Here is a 17,245-nt window from a genome sequence, read left to right on the forward strand (position 1 = left end):
GTCAATTTCTTCAACACGTACACGTTCATTCAAATGTTTAAGAATCTAACTTGCCTCGAGTACCTTATATGATAAGTACAAACCGGCTACACACGTGTATGTGAGCATAAATAAAGTAGATTAGATTGAAAGTATGTGAACCGCGCTCTTTGAAAAGGGGGTTTAATACATGTGCGTAAAGTGTCGTCCCAGACTAGCCAAGTAACATTTATCAGTTACAAAACATCTTATTTATAAAAAACCATACTTACTTTATTTATACCGACGAACATATTTGGCAATTAAATTTTGATTTGTGACATTTTACCTCAAGTTCCATTTACCACAGAGGCATCAATTTTTGCACGCCCCACCATCTTATAAAGGTCGTATGACGTCATGTCTGTTTGAAATAAAATGCAGTGGAGTTATTTGGGCAAGAAACACAATTACCTAACGATCGGCTAGCGGTATGTTTGTTTTGACGAAGAAGATCGAACCGTATAGGCATAAATTATTTTAACGAAAATATTTCAAAATCCATAAATCTGTACGGGATTCTGTCAATTATAAGTACAAAAAAGACAAACAGACGAACCAACAGACTGATGGACATGTAATCCAATCAAAATTACAATTTCATAAAATAATTTTTTATCTCATTTTTTATCTTCAACTTATTTAATAATTTTAATTACTCCTAATTAACGTTTGAATTAATTTCAATTTACAAAATTTTAAATAGTAATTGTATAATGTTAGAAACGGTTTATTTTATGTAAGGAATTGTGCAGTTTATTTTCTTATAACAATATATCCAATTGACAGCAGCTTTACGCACTTGTGTTAAGCCCCGGTTTCCCAAAGCACTACTCATTTTAAAAGCACATATTCCATTTTGAAGTTCACATCATGCATTCAATTTATGAAGTTGTAGAAATATTTGATACATAAAAAATATAGGTTTATGTGGTGAAACCCTACTTCTTGTACATTGTTTGTATGTTATGTAGTAATAAAAAATATCTAAAAACATGCGTGTACATGTTATTCACAATCTGAAAGACAAATGATCTAATGGTATTTACAGTATGAAGTTCTATTGCTGTGATGAAAATATGTCTTAATAACGTAGGAACAACTGTCCGCCTTGTCAAAATTAGCGTAAGAATGATTGTCAGTGGGAGCAATTGCCAGGATAAAGTGAAATACAAGTTAAATTATCAAACACTGAATCGTCGGTCTATGTCATTCATAATTGTTATCCCCTCGTATAAAATCAGGATGTATCTTTTATTTCTATTATTTACATTGTTTTGTGTATTAATGGCCAGAAAGCTATGCATTAACAAAAAAACAACAGCACTAAATTAAAACGTTTAGACATTCACACATGCAAGATTTGGCTTTTGTTGGAGTTAATGCTAGTTTGAGATATGTATAATATGGTGCTATTAAGGGGCGAAACGATGAGGAGTGTAAACGTTCTATAGCGCATGGCTTTTCAACGTTTCTGGTGTAATGTAATCTAAAACGCCTCTTCAATTAAAAGGCGTAAATGGGAACAAATTCTGTTATGGTTACGCATGCGCAATTAATTTCCTTCTATATTACATATAGAATAGTTCAAGTTCGATATCAATTTTTACCATGATCAAGCAATGACCCACTATATCATCATACATCATTGGAAAGATAAATGCATAATCTTTTAAACAAATGGATGTCATTAAATTCTATACGTTGTAACTCAAAATATTCAGCTTAGAATAGGCACACTGGTTTTGACAGCTGTGCAGGCGATCATTTTAGGCTCAAATAGCATGACCTACTTTCATAGGAGGGAACCATCAACAGGAAAAGTAGAGCACAAAAATGGCTTTTTTTCTTATTGCTTACAAATATACCTTAAAATTGATACAAAAACATTCCATTTGCAATGTATTTTACAAATCCTATGCAGCATGCACTGAACAATGTGTGCTAAGTATCAAACTGACTGCATGTAACCCTGCAAACACGAGTTCCGGTTTGGGGTTATGTGACCTTATGTTTTGATTTAATTTATTGAAGTTTTTTTTTTATCATGTAAGATATTTATTGAAGGAAGTTATCAAACATGGTCATTACAAATGGCATTGTGGTTGTATCGGGTGATGACAATCCGCCTGAATCGAGTGAACGGCAATCAAAAAGTCCTTTCAATGTAAACAAAAATGCGAAATATCCCAAACAGGATATCCATAAAACTGTTCCAAATCACGATTTGGAAATAGACGATGACCCGCTAATTGATGTGTCCGATACTAAAGATTTGGTCCAGGAAACCTCAAGTAAGAAAAGCTCAATAGATGCAGAGAATTGTGCACATAAATCAGCAAATAAGTCTGAACAATTGCAATCAAGACCAGAGCGTAGTAGTTCCATGGCCAGTGGTACATATTATGCAGAGCAAGCAAGTAATGGTATGCAAATAATAATTTATTGCTCATGTGTCCTTAAAAAAACCCATCACACAGTACACTATACGTTTGTTTAGCAAAAATGGCATAATTTTGTATTGATTGAATTGCTCAACACATTCATTATATATATTGTCCAGATTTTTTTATTGCATTCCTCGCATGTAATTATTGGATGTTAGTGTTTTTCCCAGGCCCCTTTTTGCATGGCACTGCGCCACGCCTCCATTGTGAAGCACCTTTTTGCCCTTTTTAAAGGCAAAAGCCGTCATCAAGTGTAATCCTCATAGAAATTGTGCATTTCATGCATAATACAGTAATATCAAAACTTTTATTTTTACACGTAATTTAATTTAAAATACAACAAACTGTATCTTTATAATTATGGTCTTTTAGATAAGTAATAATTGCACCCTATACTAATCAGGGAATAATCTACATGTGCGTCCCGCGTCTATGACGTACAAATATCGAAATAGACGCATACTTTTGAAACATGTGCGTCCACTCAGACGCATTGCTGAAACGAATCCGTTAACGCATACGCGAATCACGATAAGTACGAACCATCTTGGGTATGAGTCTATATTGTAGCGATGAACGCTGAGTTTAACCAAATGAGGCTTTAATACTGCAACAAGTCTTTTGATTGGCTCTAGTCGAGCCGCTGCTGTATGATACCAAACCAATTAGAATCGACCATTTAAATAGAGTGTGTTATGATATTTTCAAGAGTCCCTGGATGAAAACCTGCTTTAACTTTTTGTAACTTAGTCATAAATAATACAGAAAAAATGCCACCGAAATAAGGTGTTGAAGCTAAATCCAAAACAAACAACTCTAAACTTTAATAATGGTAGGCCAACGGCTCACAATTCTGACGTTAACAATTATGTTACAAAGCTCGAAATTCGGATGTAAACAATAATATTATCATCGATTTGAATCAAGTTGAAATGTTGTAACAGGTAACATTCATGTTACAGATAATTTTATAACCTATGTGAAGGCAAACAAGATAGTAATGACCCTGAATTTGCTTTATTGGTTTCAACATGTTTTTGAGATTATTAAAAGTTTATTGCAAAATATAGAATTTGAGCTGGTGTGATTTAGACTCATTTTCTTCACTACTTAGTATCTTTGGGACCCATTCTTTTTCAAGGTGGACTCATTAATTTTGGCCTGGGACTAATTGGTCTAAAATCTGTGAGTTCAAGGACCCATAGATAGTAAATTCTAGATTATTCCCTGCTAATTAAACAAAATCAAATTGAATGGCATTGTGAATTCTGAATTCAGTTGGGCATACAGGGTTGTCATTATTAACCGATTGCCGATCCATCGGTTAAAATCTCCAGAAAATCGGTTGTTTTTCCCGAATCTTTAAAAATTGCGATCGGAAGTTTTGATCTCGCAAACCGACAATAATTGACGAGGAATAACCGGGTCATTCAATCCGTTAACTCCGCCTAAGAGCTACCCGGTACTGTTTTTAATGAATTTCTCAGCGAGTGGCCAATATTGATTTTTCCAGCTGTCAATCAAATTCTTCTTGGTAAGTGCATCAACAAATCAGCGCTCAGGCAGCCCAATACACGCCGACCCCACGTGAAACTGTATCAAATAACTGTACATTTCATAGATTATTACTGACCTTATCTCAACGAATGTAACACTGTAGTATTAAGCGTAATTAACTAGTTTTTTTAGTTAGAGAAAAAATTTCCACCTATAAAAAATGCTCTACGATTTTCTACCAAAATAAAAGATAGTATGTCTCGGTCACACTGTCACGAATCAGAGCTACGAATGAGATACGATTCAATCGGCTACGAATGACTTCGTAAATGTCAAAATTCGTAGGCTGCTACGATTTCAGTACGGAGCACAACGAATCCCTCGTCAAAATGTTGGAAAACGAACAAGAAAAGGTGCGGACTGCTACTGATCAACGGGGTTAAGTACGGAGCGCCACGAATCGGTACGATCAAATTACGAATCCGCTACGGTCTGGAACGATTAAGTACGCTGCTACGCGAATCAGTACGATCTAACTACGGATCCGCTACGGTCTAGTACGGGTGAATACGAACTAGAACGGTTAGCTACGAAGCAGTGGGAATTGCGACGGACTGGTACGGACAGGTAGGAACGAACTACGATTGAACATTGCACCCAAAGCCGCTTGTATTGTCATACACAGAATGCCTCCCGCGTAACAGAAAAAATTGAATCAGCCGTGTCTGGGGAAGAGTCTTCCTCCTCCATCCAAACCCAAGAGCCGGGTCGTCTTAAAAGCCAGTCTCTTATCCACCACCTCCTTTTTCTTCTCTGACCTGATAAAGTATGTAATTGTTGATTTACAAATATAGAGTATGCTTAGGAAAGTATGATTAATTTTGTATTTTTTTATGTCGGCTATTAATTTAACAACTATTAAATCACGTAAAAGTAAGAGCAAGATTCAAACGGCATATGAGGCAGACACTTACCTGCAAATAAAAAAAAATGTATGACAATAGTAAGTTCAAAGTCTAATATTTTCAAAATACGTAACCTTTAGCACAAAGCTATACTAGTTATACGATATTGAATCATTATTACCTCGCCAAGCAGCTCGACAACGGCATCTGCATTGTGTGCCATATCAATATCCAAGTGTAACAAATATATCGCAAACGCAATTTGCTGGCGGTTCATGATTTTGAACTCAACAAATGCAAGTACGGTTGCTTTATAATTGCGGCCCAGTCCGAAATTTTAGGCTGATTCGGCCCAAAGCTTATTCGGCCCAAAATCGAACATGCTTATTCGGCCCTATATTTTATCACACCTTTTCTTTAAAACTGAGTTTTACAGCGGGTGTTAGATTAGCTAGCCGTCCTGATTATAATTGAATAAAGGTGTTTATAATGATATATTGTGTTGTCGGTTTTTTTTGTATTGCTCTTGATTATGGATGATTAAATGAAATTTTTTGAAAACGAATATCCCGGAAAGAAAAAAATAATGCATTTGAATATCAACCGTACTTTCGTTTGACAACTGATCATGCATGTACGATGTGAACCTAAATTTAGTTTTAGTGCAGATTCGTTTATACGAAACAAAAACACAATTTTGTTTTACGAATTATTTCGGCTTAGTGGACTGGGTGAGTCATGTAAAATATCGTATGTAAAATATATTTTTAATAAGGAACTGGTAGCTAGATGAGTTGCATATAATTGGTCAGTAATCACATTTTACCTAACTCTTTGACCTATTAATTCTTTTCAGCTCAATTCAACAGTGCAAAATGCCCGTAATATCACTTTAAAGGTGTAAATGATGAGTATTTATTTGCTATCTTCAATTGTTGCTTTTTGTCGGTTATTTAGCGAAATATTGTAAAAATGCGTTTTAAATACGAACTGAGATATGACATGCAAACGAGGGTTAATCTTATGGCCTTATTAATTTGTTAATCCGGTGACACATGTATTTTACAACCTGATAAAGGTCATAAAACCGTGCATAGGTGCGGGTGCTAGTCAATGGCTTTACTCGATAATGAAAGACGCGTGGTCGTAGTAATTAAGTGTATGCTGTCAACTAGAACCTTTTTTTTCTATGATTGCTTTTGCAATTAAATTGATCATAGTTTTTTGTCGACTTTTAAGTTCTATCAATATGCAAAAAACTAAGTGAAATATAATTGAAATTATAAATGAAATAATAAATCATTAAAAATAGAAATTGTTTTAATTTCTTTCTTGATGCAAAAAATGTGGAATATTAATTGAAATTATTAACAAAATAAATAAATAAAACAATTCAAATCTAATGTATATATACATTATATATATATATATATATATATATATATATATATATATATATATATATATATATATATATATATATATATATATATATATATATATATATGCCTTTATATACATTATATTTATATGCCTTTTAGTAAAAACGAAATCTACACATCTATAAACATCAACAAAATCTATTATAACCGACCTACTATGCATACATTTATACTTTTGGTAACATATACTAACAATAAAATTCTAACTTATCTCGATAACGATTGTAAAAATGCTTTTTAAATGAGAACTGAGACATAGAATGCAAACGTGAATTAATCTAATGGCCTTATTACAACTTCAATATTGTTTTCTGATTGTGGCATAAGCTGGACATACAAGTAAGAAGTGGTATTCACGTTTGATTACTTTCATATTACAATATGTGTACAATATATTTTCTTTTGGGATATTTTCATGTCTTTCTCAATCGCAAGATTGTGTGCTTATGAAAAAAATTGATAATGGTCTATGAAACAATAACAGTTTCGTTTATAAGTGTCAATTGATAAATTAATTACGTTGACCAATATATTTGCAACGATTTATTCAAATTAAAACTGGGGCCGAAAAAGCCTGGTACTTGGGCCGAATGAGCCTGAAATTGGGGCCGAATGAGCATGAAAAAAACTGGGCCGAAAGAGCTGATAACCTTTTTAGACCTCATTTTTACTTTTTATGCTTTGAGAATAGCAGTATTTTGTCCCTCAAAATGTCTAGAATTCGTTTTCGGTCGGGAGTTACGCCACCCTGGCCCCCCTACCAGGGCCTTGCCCTGGACCCACAAGGGGCATAGGCGGCCCCCTTGACCCCCGGCCTAATCGGTTACTATTCCAAAATAATCCTTTGTTTGCAATCATAATGACAACCCTGGGCATATACCATTTTTTGTTGCTATGCGCATCTGTTGCTTACATCATTTTAACTAGATGGTGGACAATATAGAAAATAGAAATTGTGACTTTCGTACAAAATGACAAATAACAATTGGATCAAAGATGGACATCAAAACATTATTGGGGATTAATGAAATGCCTCTGATAAATAACGATGCATACAACAACCTTTTAGATAAAAACAACATGATATATTTATTAGTAATTTACACAATCAAAGAATGTCACCGAAACAAGTGATTGCAAATTGGCTTTCGGTTTACTTGCTTTTAAACATCTTACAAGATTATCATGAGCAAATGGGATAAGACATACATGGTTTCAATTATATGTTAGCGGATCTGTGTATAATCAGATTCATGCAAATAATATATTGATTTATTATATTTTTAGCTCGACTATTATATATGAAATATATATAGTGGAGCTATCCTACTCACCCCGGCGTCGGCGTTTCCGTTAGCGTTAGCGTGCAAATGTTAAAGTTTTCGTTCTACCCCAATTATTTTCATTGTTCCTTGAAATATTGCTTTCATATTTTGCATACTTGTTTACCAACATGACCCCAACCTAAAAACAAGAGCAGACAACTCTATCAATCATTTTTTTAATAATTATGGCCCCTTTTCCACTTAGAATATGCAGCAAATGTTAAAGTTTGCGTACTACCCTGAATATTTTCAATGTCCCTTGACATATTGCTTTCATATTTTGCATACTTGTTTGCCATCATGGCCCCAACCTATAAACAAGAGCAGACAACTGTATCAAGTATTTTGTAAGAATTATTACCCCTTTTATACTTAGAATATGCATATTATTGATAAATCTATGTTAAAGTTTGCATTCAACCCTAAATATTTCGTGTGTCCCTTGACATATTGCTTTCATATTTTGCATACTTGTTGACCAACATGATCCCAACCTATAAACAAGAGCAGACAACTGTATCAAGCATTTTGACAGAATTATGGCCCCTTTAATACTTAGAATATGCACATTATTGATAAATCTATGTTCAAGTTTTACAAAACAACACTTAAATGATCACACACCCACATTATACCCCCTCTCCCCCACCCCCCAATTTTTTGTTGTTTATCTTATTTTTGAAAGATAATCTATTAAATGATCACACATCCACATTATACTCCCCCCTCTCCATGATGGCTTGCGTTATACTGTCAAGCACTCGAATAGTCGAGCGTGCTGTCCTCTGACAGCTCTTGTTTTGTCAGGCTGTACTGCTTACTGAAACAGCATGGAACTGAAATTGAAGACATTGCATGGTAAATATATTAATATTAATTAAAGTAAGTTAAATACATCAATGACACAAAAGTGTGTTTGTTCATATTTTTAGCTCGACTATTATATATGAAATATATATAGTGGAGCTATCCTACTTACCCCGGCGTCGGCGTTTCCGTTAGCGTTAGCGTGCAAATGTAAAAGTTTCCGTACTACCCCTATTATTTTCATTGTCCATTGACATATTGCTTTCATATTTTGCATACTTGTTTACCAACATGACCCCAACCTATAAACAAGAGCAGACAACTCTATCAAGCATTATGACAGAATTATGGCCACTTTTATACTTAAAATATGCATATTTTTGATAAATCTATGTTAAAGTTTGTGTACTACCCCAAATATTTCCTGTGTCCCTTGACATATTGCTTTCATATTTTGCATACTTGTTAACAATCATGACCCCAACCTATAAACAACTGTATCAAGCATTTTGACAGAATTATGTCCCTTTTTTTACTTAGAATATGCATATAATTGATAAATCGATATTAAAGTTTGACAAAACAACACTTACCTTACATACCACAATGCATTCCACCCAAACCATCCCCCACGCCCAATCAGAACCCCCCCCCACCACCTCAATTTTTGTTTATGCCCCCTTTCGAAGAAAAGGGGGCATATAGTGATCGGACTGTCCGTCCGTCCGTCCGTTTGTCTGTCTGTCCGTCTTTCCGTCACACTTTGCGTTTAGGTTTCGAAAAATACTCATTTTTGGTATGCATGTGTATATGGACAAGGCCTTTCCATATGCACACAAATTTTTACCCCTGTGACCTTGACCTTGAACTTGGTGTCCACGATTAGGTTTCGAAATCTACGTTTAGGTTTCGAAAAATGCTCATAACTTCTATGTCCATTGAGATATACCCTTCATATTTGGTATGCATGTGTATATGGACAAGGCCTTTCCATACGCACAAACTTGTTTACCCCTGTGACCTTGACCTTGAACTTAGGGTCCGCGTTTAGGTTTCAAAATCTGCGTTTAGGTTTCGAAACATGCTCATAACTTCTATGTCCCTTGAGATATAACCTTCATATTTGGTATGCGTGTGTATATAGACAAGGCCTTTCCATACGCACAAACATTTTTACCCCCGTGAAATTGACCTTGAAGTTAGGGTCCGCGTTTAGGTTTCGAAATCTGCGTTTATGTTTTGAAAAAATGCTCATAACTTCTATGTCCCTTGAAATATAACCTTCATATTCGGTATGCATGTGTATATGGACAAGGCATTTCCATACTCACACACATTATGACCCATGTGACCTTGACCTTGAACTTAGGGTCCGTGTTTAGGTTTCGAAATCTGCGTTTAGGTTTCGAAAAAAGCTCATAACTTCTATCAAGCGTTCATAGGGGGCATAAGTCATCCTTATTTTTGAAATATCGTCTATTAAATGATCACATACCCACATTATACCCCCCTCTCCCCCCACCCTCCCCCAAATTTGGTTTTCTTATTTTTGAAAGATCATCTATTAAATGATCACACATCCACATTAAACCCCTCCCCCCATTCCATGGTGGCTGACGTTATACTGTCAAGCACTCGAATAGTCGAGCGCGCTGTCCTCTGACAGCTCTTGTTTGTTTTTCCCACAACTGCCACTAATGCAATTAAATGTTCCTCCCAAAACAAGGTTTTCACGTAATGTTTTACCCCTTTTTCCTAAACCGTGTGTTAAAATGCCCTTTTTGAATGTTCTGCGCAATGCCCCTGTGCACTCATGAAAAAAGACAGATGTACTTTCGAAACACGGAACAAATCCGGTACTTGATACGGTTGAGTTTATATGCAATGTATTGGCAAATGACAAGATTACACCACAAAATGGCAATAAACCAATGTATGAACATTGAATTTATTTATATCGCGGGCGGTTTATGCAAAGATCAATTAATAAACAGATACATTTTTGGTGTTAAACCGACGTTTGGGACTTAAACCCTGTTTAATATCTGTGTAATTTTTGAATGACAGTGTATCAGAGGTCGTCTTAGCATCAAATTTTAGTCACTTCTGTTTTGACTTGATTACAAGGAGAAGTGAGGAAAAATCAAGGGATGTCATGTTTTTTTTTGGGTTTCATATTAGATTTATTGTAATAAGTCGCATTATTTAACCATTTACTGAATACAAAATGAAGGTTCTGATTCTTATTCCTTCAATTCTCTTTATTATTAATTAGATCAACAATCAAGTAAAAAATTAATAAAAAATATACAACTCACCTTCAAGTGTTCATGAAAGTGCTTTATATATTTACATACACACCCCAACCACCCATTAAACAATTTTTTTAAGGCAGAGGCGCAGCCCTGTGATCATAGAAAAATAATATTTTCAGGTGTGGCTGTTCCACTCATGAAAATATATTTTCTATGATCACTTGTTAAATAACAAACGATCTTACACTGACATAACAAAGTTCTAGTTGTGGTTGCCTTGTAAATACTGCTGGAGTTTCACTTCTTTATATTGCATTGCACAACAGTTTGATGTGTGCTGCGTGGATGCAGTAGCGTGTATCCCCGTACATATCTTCGATGTTATTATATTTTCAGCCTTCAGAGGCTGGTAGGCGGTATTGTGTTTTTATTATTATTTTAAGAAACCTTGTTTAAGACCTTTCTTATACTTAGATTCTTCTTATAAAGTAAACGTGTATGTTCATCAATTGAGAGTTCTGCAGGTTATACTGAATTTTTACAGACCATTATCTGACAAGCTGCCTTTTACTCTTTAATGTATGTTGACTTGGCAATGTGTATTAATGTAACTATTAGATTGGTGGTTTCGCCAAATAAATAACCTATGGACAGATTGATAACAAAATACTCGAAATTTGTGTCCTCACCATTGAGAATTCCGACTGCACGTAGTATTCATTTGTCGTTAAATTATAAACAATTACTTTTTTCTAAACCTACAGTCAAATTAAGTTTACTTCGAACATCTTTCATTGGAGGTACAATGCGGCAGGGTTCTAGTTCGCAGCGTAATCAAGCTCCGTGTAATCGGTATCCTACAATAAATAAGTGCAACTCCTAGAAGTGTTTATGTTGCAAGTTTTTAAATATGTCCTCTTTTATTCTTTCATCTGTTAATAACCGCAAATTTTCAGTTACCATTAAATCCGATGTCTCATGAAATTCTATGCATGTGGTTTATGTTATTACTTGAAATGTATCCTGTTGTGGTGCGCAATACGTTGGGCAGACTGGTAGATCACTTAAAACACGTTTTAGGGAACATTTTTTTTTAATTAAAAATAACAATAAATTTAACAACTTCATTTACCAGCACTTTAATAAAACGGGTCATAGCGTAACAAATATTTCAATTCAACCTGTGGAGCAACTTATTTTGAATAATAGTACTTTAAATCAGTGCCAATTAAAAGCAAGGTGCATATAAGAATTTGAATGGATTAAACGTTTGCAATCAGCTTACCCACTTGGATTAAATGATAATATTCTAAATGTTGGAACAATTTCTAAAAATAAATCGATTAATTCATTTTCTCTGTTTAGTAAACGTCTAAGAAATAAACGTTCACACGGCATCAGGAAAAAATGGTAACTTAAGGCGTAAATTTAAACGTCTGCTTTCTTTAAATGACTGCTACACATTATTACAAAAAGGGGGTAAACATAAATTACTAAGTGCACTTTGCTCTCTTTCTGTTTCTTCGTTGGCGCATATTGATAAGGAATGTAAACTTATTTTACTTCAATCTGACCTTCTATATGAATGTGCTTGTATTATTGAATCTTTCACTGACTACTATCTTCAACCATTTATTGAAAATGCACTTAACAAAACTAGAAATCGTATCAAAATTGAGTTTTGTAACAACGGTCTTGATTTAATTGACCTTCCAAAAATATTCAATGATAAAAATGTACGTCGGTTGATTCCCCTTTATTTCCGCAATACTGAGTCACCACTTATTTGCTACAAATATAGTAAACCTGTAAGAAGTATCGTTTTTAATTATAATTCTATTTCCACAGATATACATGTAATAAGAAATTGTCCTACATTATGTGACTGTTCTAGTTCCAAATATATATATGGTCCAGTTGGACATGTTATTACTGGGGACCTTAATTTCATTCAAAATAAAAACCTTAGAAATTTACTACGCAGAGGCCCTAAGTACAGACTGCCTATCCCTGTTGATTTTGATGACTGCATTAAGAAAATCGTAACATCCTTACAGGATTATTGCACTAAATGGTGCAGGAAGGACAATGCTGAAATTACTGCACTCAATGATTGGAAAACAAAAATATTTAGTATGGCCATGAATAAAATATGTTTTTATGATACAAATCCTTTGGCCCTACCATATTCACCTAAATTTAATAAACAAAATCTCTGTAAATTGCTTGAAGACTTAAAATCTAAATTCGTCATAGTTCCTGCTGATAAGGCTGCTAATAATGTTATAATAATATGACGAGTGTTATATGTTCAAACTATTTCACAAGAACTTTCACAAACTACATCATATTGTGAGTACAATAAGCAACCTAATGAAACTATTGCCGACCATATTGCCCAATGCAAAAAATTAAATGTAATAGTCAATATTACTGACAAGAAATTGCCATAACTTTACTGGATACCTAAATTACATAAGACGCCATATAAAAGTCGTTTTATCGCTAATTCAGTGTCTTGTACCACCAAACAATAAGCAGTGTATCTTACATCTGCATTGAGTGCTATTAGATATCATATAGCTAAATTTTGTATAAAGTTTATGAAAATAGTAATATTAACCTATTTTGGTCAATAAAAAACTCCTTAGAAGTTATTGATAAAATTGAAAAGAAAAAATATAAGGTGTCACAGGTAAGTACTTATGATTTTTTTTACACTATATACAACGCATTCTCACGCTTTAATAAAATCCAAACTTGTTTCTTTGATTGAAAAAACTTTTGCTAAAGAGAAGTGTTTGTATCTAGCTTTTAACACTAAAACAGCTTTTTTTACTAGTCAGATATTTGAAAATTACATCATCTGGACTGGTCTTGACTTTTGTGCAGCACTTACTTTTCTTCTGGATAACTTGTTTGTTGAATTTAATGGAAAAATATTTAAACACATTATTGGCGTTCCTATGGGTACTAATTGTGCGCCACTTATAGCTGATCTTTTTATATTGTTATGAAAGCGAATTTATGTTAGAATCATCTAAAACTAAGCAAGTAGATTTGATTAATTGTTTTAACCTTACTAGTAGGTACATTGATGACATACTTAATTTAGATAATCCATTATTTGAACAATATATTCACAAAATCTACAAAAAAGAACTAGTCTTAAATAGATCGTGTATATCCAATACAGACGCTGCGTATTTAGACTTACATTTAACTATTAATAATAATTTGATCAAAACTAGTTTATACGACAAACGGGACGACTTTAACTTTGAAATTGTGAATTTTCCGTTCCTAGATGGCAAAATCCCTAAAGGACCTTCCTATGGTATTTACATTTCGCAGTTGGTACGTTATGCCAGAGCATGTTCATGTATTAAAGATTTTAATGATCGTAATCTAATATTAACAAAAAAAAAGCTAAAACAAGGCTTTTTGTATCATAACCTAAGAAGTAAATTCGCTAAATTTTACTCTAAGTATGGTGATTTAATTTCAAAATATAATGTTTCTTTAAAATGGCATTTAAATAATGGAATTTCCCATCCATCATTTTATGGAGATGTTTTGAAGCGTGTTCGCAAATTAAAATATGTTAAACCAAATGTTCTTATTAAACTTTTCAATTTAATTAACTTGTTTTTATCAAAAAGATACGATGCTTATGTACTTAAAGACACGTGTTTGATGGTTTTCGATTCACTATATCTTTCTTCTCTTAAAATTTGGAATCATTAGTGATATTATAGGCATTTTTCACTATTGAACAAAATTGTGTCTTTGTGTCGTATGCACAAATCTTCATGAAAACTATATTTGGACTCACATCGTACATCAAATCATTTCTGTCGTCAGTTGTCAAAACACCTATATACTGTTTGATTCCAATAATGTCGCTTTAATGGAATTACCATTTGTATACATTTGATTCTTAATATTTAATCAACTAAACTTGTTTTATTAGTATTTAAATTTTGCAGTAGCCCCCCATTAATATTTTTGTTATTACTTTACAGTACTGCCTCTGGATTTTGTTCACGTCATTGTGTCTTCGCTTGTCAATTACGTCATAACTCTTTCTCTGTTCCTGGGTACATGGATTTTTTGACGTCATACGATCAACTTTCCAGTTGTAATATACATGCATAGGTCATTGGGTTTATAACGTTCAATTTAATTTATATTTTCTCTCTGATAGGCGTTTCTTGTTTGATTTAATTATTATTATTTTATCTTTTAGCAGTCACATGAGCAACCAAGCAATGTAATATGGAATTTTAACACCCATTATTGCTGCTTCTTCCTGTATTTGCGCGATGATTATCTGAAATATTAACTTAATGACGCTATATTCTTAAATCTTTTTCTATAAAGAAGGAATGTAGTTGACACTTGTTTGTAGTTTCATTTGATCGTTCGTCAAAAAGTTGTAACTCTGTTGCTCTGGTATCTTCAATACCATTGAGCAATTAAATTGTAATTAAATTGAATGCGTTTTAATTCCCTTTTATTATTGTTTAATTTGAGTTACAATGCTATGACGTTAAATTTTATTTACACTTAAATGTATTATGAATATTACTTGGCCAAGTGTGAGGTTGAGCGCTCTATAACCGGTTTAAACCCCCAATGCTTTGAATTGACCGTATCAAGGCGGTGACCCCAGCTTTATTCATATTTTGTGTTTATGTTGGTTTGTATTGTAATGTATTGTGCTGTTTTGTACTGTTTGGGCAATCGGTCACTAGCCTTAAATAAAGGACCAACTAATTGTTATAATAAGAATTCAATACTGCTCAAGCAGCTGGAGTTTAACTTCTTTATACTGAACAAATATCATCTAGTATGTAATAATATATTGTAATATATGCCAGTAAAAGGGTAAGCCCTCTTGCATTGTTTTTTTCTCACCATTTTGGGAATGGGGCCAGGTCCCTTTGGATTGGGAAAATTTGAGGCGTTTGGACTAAAATTGGAATATTAGTGTTGTTGTTTTGCTGAAAAATGCTTCAAAATTTAGAATACAAGTGTTTTTAATATTATAATTACTACGGTTGAACTTACATGGATTGGAGATAAACAAAATATTGAGATCTATTTTTTTTTCTTTTTGAAAATTTCCATTTGAAATTGTTAGCTCCAATTTGGGAAAAATGTATACTTCTTTCTAATTTTGAATAAAAAAAACCACTGTCTGGTCTTACTACTGACTTGTGTCGTGATTTCAGATGAACTTCGCCTTCTGCAGGCCCAGGTGTTCATTGAAGATGCTGCCATGTTGGGTAGTATTAATGAACCCCCACAGGGGGTGGGTCTTTTGGGGTCTGGGGGTCTGCATAGATTTGTATGACTAAAGTTTTGAATTCCATGTTAGTGTGTGTTGATAATCATGTAGTTTATATTTTAGAATGTAAATGTTTGCATACCACCTCAAATATTTCCTATGTCCCTTGATATATTGCTTTCATATTTTGCATACTTCTCTACCAACATGATTCTAACCTATAAACAAGAGCAGACAACTGTATCAAGCATTTTGTAAGCATTATGTTTACTTTTTATACTTAGAAAATTGAAAATTTGTTAAGTTTTGTGTTTAGGTTCACATTATTCCTAAATTATCAAAGCTATTTCTTTCATTCTTGCAACACTTACTAACTATAATATGGGTACTGTGCAGGCAAAATTATGTAACTCTGACTGGCATCTCGACAGAATTATGGCGCCTTTTATACTTAGGTAATTTAACAACTGGTTAGGTTTTGTGTTTTGGTTTGGTTTTGGTGTTTTACTCCTAAAGTTATAATCATAGCTTTTGCTATCAGACTTGGAAAACTCGCTTGCTATTGTAAGGGAACTGTACAGGGCAAGTTGCATAACTCTGGTTGGCATTTTAATGAAATTATGGCCCTTTTTGTCTTAGTAACTTTAAATATTTTGTTAAATTTTGTGTTTAGATCCACTTTACTTCTAAAGTATCAAGGCTATTGCTTTCAATACTATCTTTCTATCATGAGGGTACTGTACCTGGCATGTTGAATTTGACCTTGACCTTTGAATGAACTTGACTCTCAAGGTCAAATTAATAAATTTTGCTTAAAATGTCATAACTTCTTTATTTCTGATCAGGTTTGATTCATACTTGGACAAAACAACACTTACCTGACATATCACAATGGACTCCACCTAAATCATCCCCCACGCGCCACCTCAGAATCCCCCCCCCCGCCAAAAAAATTTAATATTTTTTTCCTTTTTTGTTCTTATTCTTGAAAGATCATCTAATAAATGACCACACCCCCACATTATACCCCCTTTCCACCCCACCCAAACCCCCACCCAAAAATATTTTTTTAAACATGGTAAAAAAAAACACAACAAATATTTATTTATTTATTTTTGAAGGACCGTCCAACCATCCTACCCAAGCTATTTATATCAAACTTAAAATAAAATCTTAGTTTGTTTTATGTCTTCACAAATGTTCAATAGATTGTGGCAAATAAAACTGAACCCAGAATCGTCTATAAAGTACAACGT

Source organism: Dreissena polymorpha, chromosome 2 (genome assembly GCF_020536995.1).
Source record: "Dreissena polymorpha isolate Duluth1 chromosome 2, UMN_Dpol_1.0, whole genome shotgun sequence".
Taxonomy (NCBI): Eukaryota; Metazoa; Mollusca; class Bivalvia; order Myida; family Dreissenidae; genus Dreissena; species Dreissena polymorpha.